General features: G+C 45.8%; 1 protein-coding gene across 1 annotated transcript in view; it reads left to right on the top strand.

Moving 5' to 3' along the window:
* dntt (deoxynucleotidyltransferase, terminal) overlaps positions 1 to 16,008 on the top strand; it is a 656,785-nt gene that overhangs the window by 639,575 nt on the left and 1,202 nt on the right. The window lies entirely within an intron of this gene.

Here is a 16,008-nt window from a genome sequence, read left to right as displayed (position 1 = left end):
GGGACTGGTGTGGTTTAAAAGCGGCAGCCATTTTTGGAGCACAACTTCCTCGAGAGCTACAAAGAGTTGCTGAGCTGCACACAGAGCCATTTGACCACTGAGCCAGTGCAGGCAGACGATCGTCAGCCTTCTGACCATCACCTTGCTGTTGGTGAGCCTTGACAATGGGGAACCTTCCTGTGGGCACTTATTATGGGGGCTGCATTGAAGGGGAACGTCCTGCTGCTGAATCATCTGGAAAGGGCACTGAGACGCTGGGAGAGGGGGGCCAACAGACGTCGCCACAGCAGACCTTACGCTGGCAGGGTTTTCCGACAGCAGTTTTCCTACATGAACATGCCGGAGGAGCAGTGTGTCAGAAGGCTGCGATTTAGAAAGGAGGTGGTGACTGAGCTGTGCCAGCTGCTTCAGCCAGATCTGCAGCCTCAGATAAGGTGCAGGACATCTCTGTCGGTGGCTGAGAAGATGCCTGCTGGCCTGAACTTCTACGCGAGCAGCTCTTCTCAGGCTGCGCGTCAGAGGCTGATCAGAAGTAGCTTCTAGGCCCCTCTCATGGAATGCTTGCTGCCATTCCAAGAACAGGAATGGAACTGGTCTGATACCCCCAAGCCTGTGAAGGGCAAGATACATGTAAATAGCAGGCATGGCCATTGTAAATGAAGAAAGTGTTTCATTAAACAAAATGTGGTTCCTTCAAACATGAGAAAGCTATGGCAGCAGAAAGCAAAACTAATACACTGACACATAACTGCCTCTCACACCCGGGAGACTGTCCAAAACATAAATCACATTCCGACCATCTTCCTTGGCCTTGATTCCACTGCGCCAACCAAAGCATCCAATGCCCCATCAGTGAGTCATTCCGCCCTCTGCCTCACCCTTTCCATGTCTTGCTAGGCTGGTGCGCCACAGGTAGGCTCCCACTGCTTTGAAGGCCTACAAGGCAGTGAGTGTGTCTGGTGATGCCAATTGACCTGCCCCTTTAAGAGCTGGCCGGCACCACTGTGTCTCAGGGAAAGTGATTATTGACAGCATCCTTGCTGTGCCCCGCCGCCGCGAAATTGGGTTGTGCCGCCGGGTTAGCGCCTTAAGAGTAGCGTGCAGCGCCTGATTTAGCGCCGCAATCACCTTTAGGGGCGCTGCAACCCAATATCGCGCCAGATGGCGCTAAATCGCAACTGGCGCTAGGCTTTGCGCTTCGCCAGAACTAGTGCCCCAAATGGGGCTTTACCCAATTTCTCCTAGATCTACAAGAAATGAAACCAGCCTAAATATAAACAAAACAGGAAAGGAGAGCATAGGAAAGAGTAAAGTAAGGGAGGACATTGATGGTCAGGGAATAAATAGAGTTATAGAACAGGAGTGTAAAAAGATGGTTAAAAATAAACTGAAAAGAACTGCTATTAAAAATGAGGTAAACTGTCCGTACAGCAATGCACACAGTGTCCATAATAAAACAGGGGAGCTGGAGGCAATCCTGCGTTGCGAGGAATCAGACATAGTAGAGATTACTGAGACATGGCTACAGAAAAATCAGGACTGGGAATTAAACATTGCAGGGTATAACATATTTAGAAAAGATAGAGAGAGAAAAGGGGAGGTGGAGGAGCTGTACTTATTATGGATAACATAATGGCAGTAGAAAAAAGTGATACAGCTGTTAGCAAAACAGAAATAGAATCCATGTGGATAGAGATAAATGATAATAAAGGATCAATCACACTAATAGGGGTAGTCTACAGACCATCTAACAGTGGAAGGGAGGTGGAGGAAGAAATATGCAAACAAAGTAGGGATATGAGTAAAAGACTTGTGGGAAGAAATTCATTATAGCCCCATTTGGGGCACTAACTTTTAAAACTTGAAAAAATTAGCGCCAGGCGGTAATGTTTCTCAACTTTTAAAAAATTTGGTTTTGCGCTCCAGGAAGGAAGTGGAACGCTAAATCAAGCACTCCACTTCCATCCTGCAATACAACAAGCAGCAGGTGGGGCGGTAGGTGAACAGCATTGCACAATGGGCCGGGCAGCGCTACCGCGTTGGAAGGCTCCTTCCCACCCTTAAAGGGAAGGGCCATCGCTGCAGGCTCTGCAAGGGAAAGCAACTTACCTGGTCCACGACGGCAGCCGTGATCCAATCCGATCAGTCCAATGCATTGCAGCAGAGTGCTGGGCTGATCGAGCGCTGCCGAAAAAAGAAAAAAAAAAACAGCATTTGATTTTTTTTCCCCTACCTTGGCCACCTTGCCTTTAAATATCACCCCCAAAGCGCCCAGCCTCCCGATGAACGCCGGTGTTGTCGCCCGGCGATGCTGCAGGGGGCGAAACTGAAGTTCGGGTCTGGGACGATGCCATCACGATCTCTGGGTGAAGGAGATCAGTGCGCAATGCCATACCGCCGCCACAAACCTCCCGCCGAATTTCGCAGAAAGCTATATTCTCACCGCGCCCAGGCAGTAAGTGGTTAGCACCCTGTTATCGGCCCCTGGAGATGATAATGGGAGGCGCGCAGGTACCCAATATCTCCCCCATAGAATAATAATCATGGGGAATTTCAACTACCCCGATATTAATTGGATAGAAGGGGTAGGTAAAAGGGATAAGGGAATGAAGTTCCTACAATTTGTACAGGACTCCTTTCTAACCTAATATGTAAAAAGCCCAACAACGGAGGATCTGCTATTGGATCTAGTAATGGGGAATGAACCAGAGCAGCTAAGAGAAGTAAAAGTAGGGGAACATCTAGGCAATAGTGACCATAATATGATACGCTTTAAGATAATAATTGAGAAAGACCAGGGTATGACAAAAGACCAGGGTAATAGATTGGAGAAAAGCTGATTTTGAGGGGCTGAGAATAGAACTTAGGAAAATAAAATGGGCAACAATATTGGCAAACAATGATGTAGCACAGCAATGGGAAACATTTTAAAATGGTGTTCAACAGAGTCCAGGAAAAATATATTCCGCTAAAAAACAAGAACAAGCTAAACACTAATGAGACACCATGGATGAATAAAGCCATAACAGAAAACTTGAGAGTAAGGAAAGAGGCATACAGTAAGTAAATGGGTAGCAAGGGAGAGCAAGACAAGAGAGAATATGAAGAGATTAGGAGAGAAGTCAAAAAAAAATTAGGAAGGTAACGAGGAACTATGAAATTAAATTATCAAGGAACATAAAACAAAATAGTTAAATATTTTACAGGCACGTAAATAAAAAAAGGAAGTTCAGGATGGACAGGATAATACCACAGGCAACAATAGAGAGATGGCAGAAATATTAAATAATTACTTTGCTTCTGTATTTACCAGGGAGATAGAACAGGTGGAGCTGACATTGGATGATGAGGTTAGTAATGAGATAACTGCATTTAAAATAAAATGAGATATATTAAATAAACTAATGAAACTCAAAGAGGATAAAACTCCTGGAACGGATGGATTACATTTGCGCATTTTAAAAGAACTAGTGAAAAGATAGCAAAGGCATTACTTCACATATTTAGTAATTCGTTAGAAAAAGGTATAGTGCTAGAGGACTGGTGGATAGCTAACGTATTACCTATATTTAAGAAGGGAGATAGAACATGTCCAGGGAACTATAGACCAGTCAGCTTAACATTGGTTGTAGGAAAAATAATGGAATCCCTACTAAAGGAGAAAATGGAAGAACATCTAAAAACCAAAAATATAATAATAAATAGTCAGCATGGATTTCAAAAGGGAAAGTCTTGCTTGACCAAACTAATTGAATTTTTTGAAGAGGTCACAGAGAGAATAGACAAGGGTAATGCTGTAGATGTAATTTATCTAGATTTTCAAAATGTCTTCAATAAGGTACCACATAATTGACTAATGAAAGTGGAGTCAGGGAACAAGTAGCAGAATGGATAGCTAGCTGGCTTCAAGATAGAAAGCAGAGCGTAGGGGTAAAGGGTAGCTATTCAGAGTGGTAGAAGGTGGGACGTGGTGTTCCATAAGGATCAATGCTGGGGCCATGGTTGTTCACAATTTATAATAACGATTTAGACTTTGGAATCAAAAACACAATTTCTAAATTAGGGGGGTTAGTCAATACTGAGGAGGACTGCAACCAATTACAAGACATTAACAAACTTGCAGAATGGGCATATAATTAGCAAATGAAATTCAACACAGATAAATGTGAGGTATTACATTTTGGTAAGAAAAATAGGGAGGTCACATGGAAAATAAGAATCTAAATGGGGTAGTGGAACAAAGGGATCTCGGAGTACAAATACACAATCACTAAAAGTATCAACACAGGTTAACAAAGCAAACCAAGCAGTAGGGTTTATATCTAGAGGGATAGAATTGACAAGTAGGGAAGTTATGCTAAACTTGTATCGAACCTTGGTTAGACCACACTTAGAGTACTGCATGCGGTTCTGGTCGCCATATTATAGAAAGGATATAGAGGCACTGGAGAGGGTGCAGAGAACATTTACAAGGATGATACCAGAAATGTGAGGGTATACCTATCAGGAAAAGATGAACAGGCTAAGGTTTCTTTTCTCTTGAAAAAAGGCTGAGGGGTGACCTAATAGAGGTCTTTAAACCATGAAAGGTGGTTATAGAGTGGATACAGAGAGAATGTTTCCACTTGTGGGGAAGAGCAAAACTAGAGGCCATCAATATAAAAGATAGGCACCAAGAAATCCAATAGGGAATTCGGAAGAAATGTCTTTACCCAGAGAGTGGTGAGAATGTGGAACTCGCTATCACAGGGAGTGGTTGAGGTGAATAGTATAGATGTATTTAAGGGGAGGCTAGATAAGCATATGAGGGAGAAGGGAATAGAGGGTTATGCTGATAGAATTAGATGAGGAAAGACGGGAGGAGGCGCGAGTGGAGTATAAACACCGTCATGGACTGGTTGGGCCGAATGGCCTGTTTCTGTGCTGTATATCCTATGTAATCCTATGGATCCAGGTCCTGGTAACAACACTGGTGGCGCTGACTGCTTGCGCAATCTCCTCCCACTGCTTTCTGACGGTGTGTCTCGAAGGCCACCTGCCCCCCCCTGCAGGTAGAGGACCAAGGCCTCCACTGCTGCATCAGAGAAGCGAGGTGCCCTTTCTCTCTCCTGTTGTGCCATTGTTGCAGCTACAGTGACAATGAGGTACTTCTGTAAAAAACCACCTCCCCTTTAAGAAGTTGAGACAGCTTTTCACTCTGCAGGCAAACTTTAATTGGAGAGCAGACTGCACCCAATATTGGCCCCCCTGTTGAGCGCTGAGCCAACCAGCAGCACGTTTAGTGCTGGGCTCAGCACTGTAATCATGCTAATGAGTAGGCAGCATGAGGTTTGCATGCTGCCTGCACTACTTTCAGACCTAATCCAATTTTGTCCCCATTATATTTAATCAGGGATTGCAGGTGATCAACATTACGCTTTTTAGAAAACCTAGTGATATGCAAATAGTATTGCACAAAGTCCAGTACGTGGAATTCATTACAGCAAGTTGACAATGAAATGTGAGATTAAAAAGCTGTTTCTGAGGGATTGCAGCATTTGCAAGACTACAATATAGCAGATTGGTGACATCAATAAGGATTCATTTACCACAATGAAAAATGCTAATGTTTTTACTGGCAAAACATCAACTGGCACCTTTTACTCTTTTATTACAGTTATTGATCATGAATGGCAATTTGACAAACAGGATGCACACAAAAAGCCATGAATCACATTTTTCAGCTGCTTTTTGCTAAACAGAGATAATGATAATGTTTCAAGCTACAAATGTAATTATTTCAAGCCCTGAAAAACAAGAAAAGGTTATGATTTTGAGATGGGGGTGTGACTGACTGTTGGAGCACAATGACAGGAAGACAGACCTTGCTGCATTTATTAAAAGTGATTGACAGATAATGTGTTTCTATCCTGGGTGCACCAGCCTAGAATAAATAAATAGACTACCAAGGTGGAAAAGGAGGCAGGTTGTTCATTATCCACTCTTCCTTGAAGCAAGAAATAAAGAATCCTGCAGACTGCTATCATTAAGTCTGTATCATTCCATTAGTCTATTCTGAACAAGTGGCATCATAATGAATTATGATTTACGTCAGTATAGAGGAAAAACTAGTAAACTAGACTCAAGGCTAGAACAAGCTTCCGGGGTATCTTTTGGATCTGGATGAGCTACTGAATGTGAGTTTTTTTGCACACTATATTAGTTTTTTAAAATGCTGGAGTTTAACATTTCCAGCAATTTAAAGGGTACTGACTGGGAAACTATTCCACGGTAAGGAAGACCTTATATGTGGCTACATTTATGAGTCATTCAGGTTGCGTTGACTTTTGGAATAAAGTCTATATTCCACAGTTTACCATGGAGTATTCTATTTATATGCAAAACAGTTTTTTTAAAATAGGAACAGGTAGCAAAGTAGATTAGCTTATTGGTGTGCTGTGTCATGTAATATTGAAATGCAGTTTTGTTCTGTAATGCATCACTTGGTAAGTTCCGAATGTTAGCTGTGCCATCTGGGATGTGCCAAGCAAGGGCAAAGATCTTCCCCAAGGGATAGAGGAAAAATTAGAAGGTAATCACCTTGGGTGACTCTCTTGCACTTCCTGTTAACCAGTTAATTAGTAGCAGAGGTTTGGCAAACTGCCCACCTGTCCTTGGACACAGAGTAGAATGTGATGTATGAGAAACAAAAGAGGGTAAAAATGAGTTTCAAAAATGTATTTAAATTTTAAAGTGTATTTACAATGAGAACATGGAGACATAGAAGGTGTTTTGATATACTTGAGTGAGTAGATAATGTGGAATGCCTCTTACCTATCTTCAGAACCGAGGATCTGTTTTAACCATCATTTTATGGCAAGGAAGGCAAAGATGGACATTAAACTGTTTTGAAAATCAGGAACTATGCTAAAACTGGAACTTTTATTTTCCTTTTCTACACTACTCTCAGTTTTCTGCCTCACATGCCGCCCCGCCCCCAATAAAGAAGTGATTTATTTAAACCTGATACTGCTGTTAAAGCTTTGTTAATGAGCTTTTAGAGAAAGATGTGGTTATTTCCTGCTAGGGGAAATTAAGATGATCAGATTGTAATTAGCTGGAGTTAGTTCAACAATGGAACAGATAAACTCTTCGGCTCAGTATTTATTCAACAAGGATTTGGCGACAACTTTTACATTAACTGGTTCAGTGTAGGGTTGCCAACTCTGGAGGTTCAGTCACATGACATATGGTCACGTAACATGCACTGCAGTCTGCAAATGTTCTTCCATTTACTTAATGGCTTGATATCTGCGCTTTGCTGAGAGTGCCAATAAGTACCATTGAAGGCTATGATTTTAAACGACTGATCTGAGTATGATAGGGCTAAATTGAAGCTTAAGGATGGCAATGTATATTCTGTTATATTAGTAACCTGTGAAACTAATGCAAATTTATCATCACTGAACTTGTCTTCAGATCTGGAGACCATGTCCTCCTCATCACTTGGCTCCTCCACCAGGTACAGGACATCCTGTTCCTGCCGGCTCATGGCAGTAAACCAAGCAAGTCTGGCTGCTGCAGGCACAGCCAATTTCCTCTTGGCTGGTCCCGCTTCCTATGGAGTGATGGCTAGCTGCCTCTCTAGCAAACATATGAGCAGCCACAAGGGATATTCCAGCAAGAAATCACTTAACCTGGTGATAGGCAGCGTCTCCACCTCCAAGGAAGCAGGTAGGGGGGTGTTGGTGCCGGGCGGGAATTAACAGATCGGGGAAGCCATTGATAGTTCGGGCTGTCTGAGAAGCGCAGGCATGAATTGGAACGTGGAAGTACTTTTCTCCCGGTTTGCCAGCAGCATAGCTCGGGAGATTGAGCATCCATTTTGAGGGACTCCTGGGCAATCCGGGAGGGTTGATAACCCTAGCACACAGGGTGGGGAATAATTGGACTGGGGGTGACAGAGGACTGTGATGCAGAAATCTAGACGTTCAAAGAGGAAGTTAGAGCAATGTGGGGTGAGAGGGAAGGCAGAATAGGGTGGAGCTGGGGCAGAGGAGGGTAAGGGGCTGGGAGAGGAATGTTGAGCAGGGTTGGGGGCGGTTCCTGAAGTTAAAGATGGCACCCACAAAATTTAAAGTATCAGCAGCTATATACATTTTATTTATTTCATTTAATTTTATATGTAATATATAGTTTTTATAGAAACATAGGGAGAAAAATTGGGTTGCTTTGTGCCTCCCATTAGCAACCCCGGGGGGCACAATGGGGCGCAAAGCCCCTAGAGCCTGGGCACTGCACCACTAACGCCCCCCTGCAAAATTCAGCGGGAGGTTAGTGTAGTGTATGTAACCTGTACCACCTTAAGAGGATACCTTAAGGTGATGGACTACTTTCTGATGGCTCCTGTACATTGTAGTACCGGTGGTGACCACACCGGTATATAAACCCTGTGGAGCAAAGTGTATTTCAGTTCAGCCCTGACCCTCAGTTACTAAAGACCTGTTTAAGTATTCTGTAGTCTGTGTCCAGTTATTCAGCATAACTACATTTGAAAGCACAGACTCAACAGTGGCGACGAGTCTGATCGTACCTAGCGGCAGTTTTGCATCCAAGGAAGCTTCGTCCTCAGAACGGGCGTCGAAAAGGGGCATCCGCCCTCAACATCCTGCTGAGCACTGCATCGCACGGGAGGCCATCGGGAACCCGGGTTGGTTTGCTGGCCACGAAGTCCACCATCAGCAACAGGCAGTGATCATCCCTTCTACGACAGCGGCGGGTAAGCCCGATCGAACGGCACGGAGGGGAAGTCGGCCAAGTTGTCAGTGGGAGAAGGGGAGGGAAAACGAAGAAAAGGGCGGAGAACATGACCGCAGCCGGTGTCAGGGGCCGGACTGCAATCGGGGCAGAGACGCGCAGCAGCCAGAAAAGCGTTGATGTCCACGAGGACCGCGGGAGCGGCGGGGAATAAGAGCAGCAGCGTCGGGGGAAATAAAGGACCGCTGGGAGGCGAGAACGGCAACAGCACGGTAATCGCCATTTTTAGTCAGCGGGGGAAGAAGAGAAGCGCGGGAAAAGCCGCCAAGCGCGGGAAGCCGCCATTTTGAAAAATAAAATAAAATAAAGGAAACTCAACAAGGATGCCAAAAACGGGTAACATCACTGCTTTTGATAGCAATGTGGAAGATTGGGCCACTTATGTGGAACGCGTTGAAGTTTACTGTACAGCGAATGAGGTACCGGTGGATAAGAAAGCACTAACCCTATTAAACTCAATGGGTGCGAAGACGTACGGGTTATTAAGGCACCTTGTAACACCAGATAAACCGGTAGGAAAGAGTTTCGCGGATATTGTTACTATCCTGCAGGAGCATTTAAACCCCACGCCGCTGCTGATAGCGGAATGATTTAAATTTTACAAAAGAATTCAACTTAAAGAGGAAAGCAACGCTGAATTCTTAATCGAACTGCGCAAGTTATCAAAGTACTGTCAGTTCGGTACAGGACTAGCAGATGCTCTGAGAGATAAGTTTGTGTGTGGGCTACTAAGGGAAGGAACCCAGAAGCGACTGCCAGAGGAAAAGGATCTTACGCTGGACAAAGCTTTCAGCATTGCAGCATCGCACGAGGCAGCAGCACGAAGCACTGCAGAAATGCAGCAAAGGCCATTGGAATTCAGCACCAAGGAAATGGCATTGGGCGCAGTAAAGTGCTATCATTGCGGAAGGACAACGCATGACCAGAACCAGTGCTGATTCAAAGATAGAGAATGCAGGCAATGTGGCAAACTTGGTCACATAGCGAGAGTATGCCGGTCAGGAAAGAAGACCAGCAGCAAAAAGTCGCCGCAGGAGAAGTACAAAAAAGTACACAAGGTGACAGAGAACAGTTCGGATGAACAGAAGACGGATTCAGACTCCAGCAGTAAGGAACTGGGTTGTCTAAAAATACATAATGTGGGTAACACAGCAGACCACCAAACTATCTGGGTCATGCTTCGGATAGCAGGAGTCCAAGTGAAGATGGAATTGGACACTGGATCGGCATTGACGGTCATGAATAAGCAAGATTACAAAAGGTTATTCTCACACATTCCCCTGAGGGATACGGAGATTGTATTGAAAACATACACGGGGCAAAGAGTATACCCCATCGGAAAGATAAAGGTAAAGGTGGTCTACAATGGTAAAGAAAGTCAGGAAATGGACTTGTATGTGTTACCTGAGGGAGGTCCGCCACTACTGGGGCGAGAATGGATCCGGAGAATAAATGTGGACTGGCATTCCTTACAAGCACTAACTGTAGATTCCTGTAAAGAGGACGACGTCAAACCTAAACGACTGTCCAAAATATTGGACGATGCTAAGGAGGTGTTCCAACAGGGACTGGGAAGACTGAAAGGAATTACGGCAAACATCAAGGTTGAAGAACATGCAAACCCCAAATTTTTCAAAGCCAGACTGGTACCTTATGCGATACGACCTGCTGTGGAAGCAGAGCTGGAAGGGCTAGAACGTTCAGGAGTACTGTCAAAGGTGGACTGGAGCGAATGGGCCACACCCATTGTTCCCGTCATGAAGCGTTCGTTGAGCAACAAGCCGGGGGAACCTGGGAAGGTTCGCATCTGTGGCGATTTCAAGATCACTGTTAATCCGGTTCTTCACACGGTGCAATATCCGCTTCCGCGGATTGAGGATATCTTCGCTTCGCTGTCTGTCGGGAAACACTTCACCAAGATAGACCTGGCGCAGGCGTACCTACAGATGGAAGTTGATGAAGCGTCACGCCAGTATCTCACGATCAACACACATAAGGGCTTATATCGGTATAATAGACTGGTTTTTGGAGTGGCATCGGCTCCAGCGATTTGGCAAAGGGCCATGGAGCAGGTATTGCAAGGAATTCCAGGCACTCAATGCTACCTGGACGACATTCTGATTACAGGAGATGATGATAAGGAACACCTCGCGAATTTGGAGCAGGTGCTCACCAGATTGAAAGAATATGGACTCAGAGTTAATCGCCAGAAATGTGAGTTCTTTCAGAAGCGAATCTCGTACTGCGGCCACGTCATTGACCAGGAGGGGCTTCATAAGTCACCTGACAAGATCGAAGCTGTTGTGAAAGCTCCCGCTCCGGAAAATGTATCCCAGTTGAGGTCGTTCCTTGGGTTGATTAACTATTACCACAAGTTTCTTCCAAATTTATCCACGGTGTTACACCCGCTGAACGCTCTTTTGCAAATGGGAGTACCATGGAAGCGGAGCGAGGACTGTAAGCGGGCTTTTCAAAAAAGCAAGGCACTGATCACCTCTAAGGAAGTGTTGGCTCACTTTAACCCAACGCTGCCTATTCGCTTAGCTTGTGATGCTTCTCCATATGGTTTCGGGGCAGTGCTCTCAAATAAGTTGCCAAATGGCTTGGAAAGGCCAGTCGCGTTCGCATCCAGATCATTGACCTCCGCAGAGCGCAACTTTGCTCAGATAGATAGGGAGGCTCTCAGCCTCGTGTGGGGAGTTAAGAAATTTAACCATTACCTGCAAGGCCAAAAGTTTACGCTGCTGACAGATCACCAGCCGTTGGTTTCCATTTTTAACCCTAAGAAGGGTGTTCCGGTTATGACGGCGCAGAGGCTTCAGAGATGGTCCCTTTTCCTAGGGGCACATCAATATGATATCGAATTCAAAGGTACAAAGCAACATGGTAATGCTGATGGGCTGTCGCGCCTGCCACTACCTACAGCGGAAGAGGCACCGGCAGTTGACCCTGTCGAGATATTTCACTCGACCATCATCGAATGCTTACCAGTCACCAATGCGAGTATTGAGAGAGAGACCCGAAACGACCCGACACTGTCTCGGGTCTACGATTTGACAGTGAAGGGATGGCCAGCACATGGCGAACCACTGTTACCTGCATTCTCAGCCAGACGAGAACAGCTGTCCGTCTGTCAAGGAACATTGATGTATGGAACAAGGGTGATTATTCCTCCTAAATTAAGGGAGAGAGTTCTGAAGGAACTGCATGAAGGTCATCTGGGGGGAGTCAAGATGAAAAGCCTTGCTAGGGCTTATGTGTGGTGGCCAGGTATCGACAAACAAATAGAGGATCTGACTAAAAGCTGCTCAGGGTGCCAAAAAGTTCAAAACGCACCTCCAATTGCACCGCTGCATCCGTGGGAATGGCCTTCAACCCCATGGCAACGTGTGCATATCGACTTTGCAGGTCCATTCATGGATTCCATGTTTTTGATAGCGGTAGACGCACATTCTAAATGGCCAGAAGTGACTAAGATGTCGACCACTACCTCTAAAAAGACGATCGCAGTTCTAAGAACCATATTTGCAAGGAATGGGCTGCCGGAACAAATATGTTCAGACAACGGACCACAGTTCGTGTCAGAAGAATTCCAGAAATTCATGAAAAAGAATGGGGTGAAACACTATACATCTGCCCCATATCATCCGGCTACCAATGGGTTGGCCGAGAGATTTGTACAAACGTTCAAAAAGGCGATAAAGGCCATGAGCGAAGACCATATTCCACTACAACACAAGGTGGACAATTTCCTGATGGCATATCGAAACGCCACGCATGCAGTGACAAATCAAAGCCCTGCCATAATGTTCTATAACAGGAGGTTGCGGTCCCGGTTGGATTTGTTAAAACCCAATGTGCGTAGGGAAGCCGAAAACAAGCAATTCCAGCACGTAAATAACAAGGCCACTCGGAGTTTCGAAATAGGACAACCAGTGTTGGCCAGGGACTATAGGAATGATAAATGGCAATCCGGAACAATTCGTGCCCGACAAGGACCCTTGATGTACATGGTAGACGTTGGTGAGAACGTAATACGACGTCATGCTGACCAACTTGTGGAATCGAGAACAAGGGTCGACCCCATGTCTACGGCAGAGACACCAATTGAAGAAGTTATTGAGCCTGTAGCATCTACCTCAGACTCGAACGTACATGATGATGTTCAATCCATAGGAGATCAAATGGATGAGCCACCCCAGCAACGAGAACCAGAGACCCCTGAAAGGCGTTATCCGGCCCGGATCAGGAGGCCTCCTCAGAGACAATCTTTGAACAGTTTTGTGTGAAAGTTGTATATATGTTATCCATGTTATGTTTAAATTGGGGTGTACACTGTTAAGCTAAAAGGGGAGGAATTGTAGTGTATGTAACCTGTACCACCTTAAGAGGATACCTTAAGGTGATGGACTACTTTCTGATGGCTCCTGTACATTGTAGTACCGGTGGTGACCACACCGGTATATAAACCCTGTGGAGCAAAGTGTATTTCAGTTCAGCCCTGACCCTCAGTTACTAAAGACCTGTTTAAGTATTCTGCAGTCTGTGTCCAGTTATTCAGCATAACTACATTTGAAAGCACAGACTCAACAGTTAGTAGCAGCGGTAGCCGGTAGCGACCCGCAGCACTGCGACTCCAGCGATGACGTTATTGCTGTGCACAGCACCCTGGCCGCAAACTTCGGTCATGTCCCCTGATCTACCGCCAGGGTCAGGGTGGCAGTTTTGTGGCCGTGGCGGTGCAAATTAAAGGGCAGGTGCCGAGCGGCCATTAGTGCCGCGATATTCAATGGTAGCACCCCAGGAAGGAGGGGGAGCGCTTCCAGTAGCTTGGGGCGCTACCACTGAATTTATGGCGCGGGGGCGCTACCTTTTTCGGGGCACTAAAAGTAGCACCCTGGTGAAGTTAGCGCCTCAAAGGGGTTGCCACCGAATTTTTCCCCCATAGACTCTTACAGCCTCAAGGAGGCCATTCAGCCCATCGTGCCTGTGCCGGCTCATTGAAAGAGGAATCCAATTAGTCCCACTCCCCTGCTCTTTCCCCATAGGCCTGCAATTTTTTTTCATTTTCAAGTATATATTCAATTCCCTTTTGAAAGTTATTATTAAATCTGCTTCTCCACCCTTTCAGGCAGTGTATTACTGATCGTAACAACTCGCTGTGTTTAAAAAAAACTCTCCTCATCTCCTTGGTTCTTTTGCCAATTACCTTAACTCTGTGTCCTCTGGTTACCAATCCTCCTGTCAGTGGAAACAGTTTCTCCCTATTTACTCTTCAAAACATCTCATGATTTTGAACACCTCTATTAAATCTCCCCTTAACCTTCTCTGCTCTGAGAAGAAAACCCCCAGTTTCTGTAGTCTCTCCACATAACTGAAATCCCACATCCCTGGTGCCATTCTAGTAAACCTCCTCTGCACCCTCTCCAAGGCCTTGACGTCTTTGCTAAAGTGCTCCAGCTGAGGCCTAACCAGTAATTTATAAAGGTTTAGAATAACTTCCTTGCTTTTGTACTCTATGCCCCAGGATCCCGTATGCTTTTTTAACAGCCCGATTGACTTGTCCTGCCACCCTCAAAGATTTGTGTATGTGAACATTATATACACATTTCACACTTACATTTCTAAGATTTAGCTGTGGGAGGGGTCATCACACCAGGAGTTGGGGCTAGCGGGGCAGGAGGAAGGTGTGTGGTATCAGTGGAGGGGGTCATATTGGGAGCAGGGGTTGTACTCATGGCTGCAGCAAAGAGCAGCTTTGGGGGGAGGGGGGAGGAAGTGAGAAGATGGCAGCGGCAATTCAGAGCTGGGGGCATATCCAAGTTGGTTAAACTTCTTATCCAAAAGACTGCACTTCCGACAATGCAGCACTCCCTCAATACTACACAAAACATTAGCCTACATTATGACTCACAAGTAAGAGTGCTATTACTGAGCCATGCTGACACTGTGTTCTTGTTTGATTACACCTCACAAATAAGAAGATAGCGACCGCAAATACTGAAAATTTGAAATGAAACCAAAAGGGCTCCAAATACACAGCATCTGTAAAGAAAAACTGTAAGTTAATGTTGGGGATCCTTCAGTTTATAAAAGCAAGAAACATTCTCCTGAGTTGCTGACCTGAAAATTCCCTTAACGTGGATAAGTATTCAAAACTAGCCCTAAAATGGAACATGTTGGACATTCATTGGTGAAGTTTGGATGAGATCTTAATTCTTTTACTAGATTATGAAAACAAACAAAAATAATGTTTGTAAAAGTTTGCCTTTATAAGCAAATTATCATTAAAGTCACAGCAATCAAACACTTGGGGGGAGAAATTGGGTGGAGCCGCAAACGGGGCGCCAAGCTCGCCTGGGCGCCGGATTTAGCGCAGTGTTTGGAGCAGTAGCGATCGCCGGAAATTCAGCTTGAGCGCCCCAAGAGGGACACGGGGCGAGGCTCGAGGTGCTCCACGTCCCTCTTAGGGCGCTGAAACTGAATATCGCAGCACAACATGCCGCAGCGCCACACGCTGCGGCACGGCACACTGCGATACTGCAGGCCTTCCTCCCATTTTTAAGGGAGAGGGGCCTGCACCAGCGCAATCGGAGATCGCGAGTGCCGGCAAAAGAGCCTGGCACCGAGGAGAAGTGCCCGGCTCTCGGAAAACAGCCGGCAATGCCGCGGGGGGCGATCAGGAGGCCAGGGATGGAGGTGCTGGCAGGCGGCCGCCAAAAAAAACGGCCGCCCCGCACCTCCACCTTAATTTGCGCCACTGCCGCCACAGGTAGGCCCCGTGAACCGGGTGCCATTTGCGAACGGTGCTACAGAGGCGGTCGCTGCCAAATATCGCGATCGGGGTGGTAGCGGGGCACTGCGCACACTGATGACGTCATCGGTGGTGGCGCAGCGCAACAGGCTAACGCCACCATTAGCGCCCCAGCTAAATATCGCGGGAGGCGCGGCCAGTGGCCCTAAAGCCACTGAGTGCCCTCTTTAGGCGCTAACTGGTGGCGCAGCCCACCGAATTTCTAGGCCTCGTTCTTTAAATTCTATTAAAACTCAGCATTTCATTTTGCAAAGTATGCTTACATATTTCTAATTGAGACATGGAGCTAAAACCTTATCTAAGCTCTGTGAGTCTATTCTGCAAACATTCCATTTTGAAGCCGTTTCAAAAATAGACTTTCCCCAATATCTCTAAACACAGCAAGTGTTTGCTACATA

This window comes from Somniosus microcephalus, chromosome 8 (assembly GCF_052327205.1).
Source record: "Somniosus microcephalus isolate GS21.2 chromosome 8, FLI_Smic_1.0, whole genome shotgun sequence".
NCBI classification, from domain to species: domain Eukaryota; kingdom Metazoa; phylum Chordata; class Chondrichthyes; order Squaliformes; family Somniosidae; genus Somniosus; species Somniosus microcephalus.
This window is presented reverse-complemented; position numbering and strand designations above follow the sequence as displayed.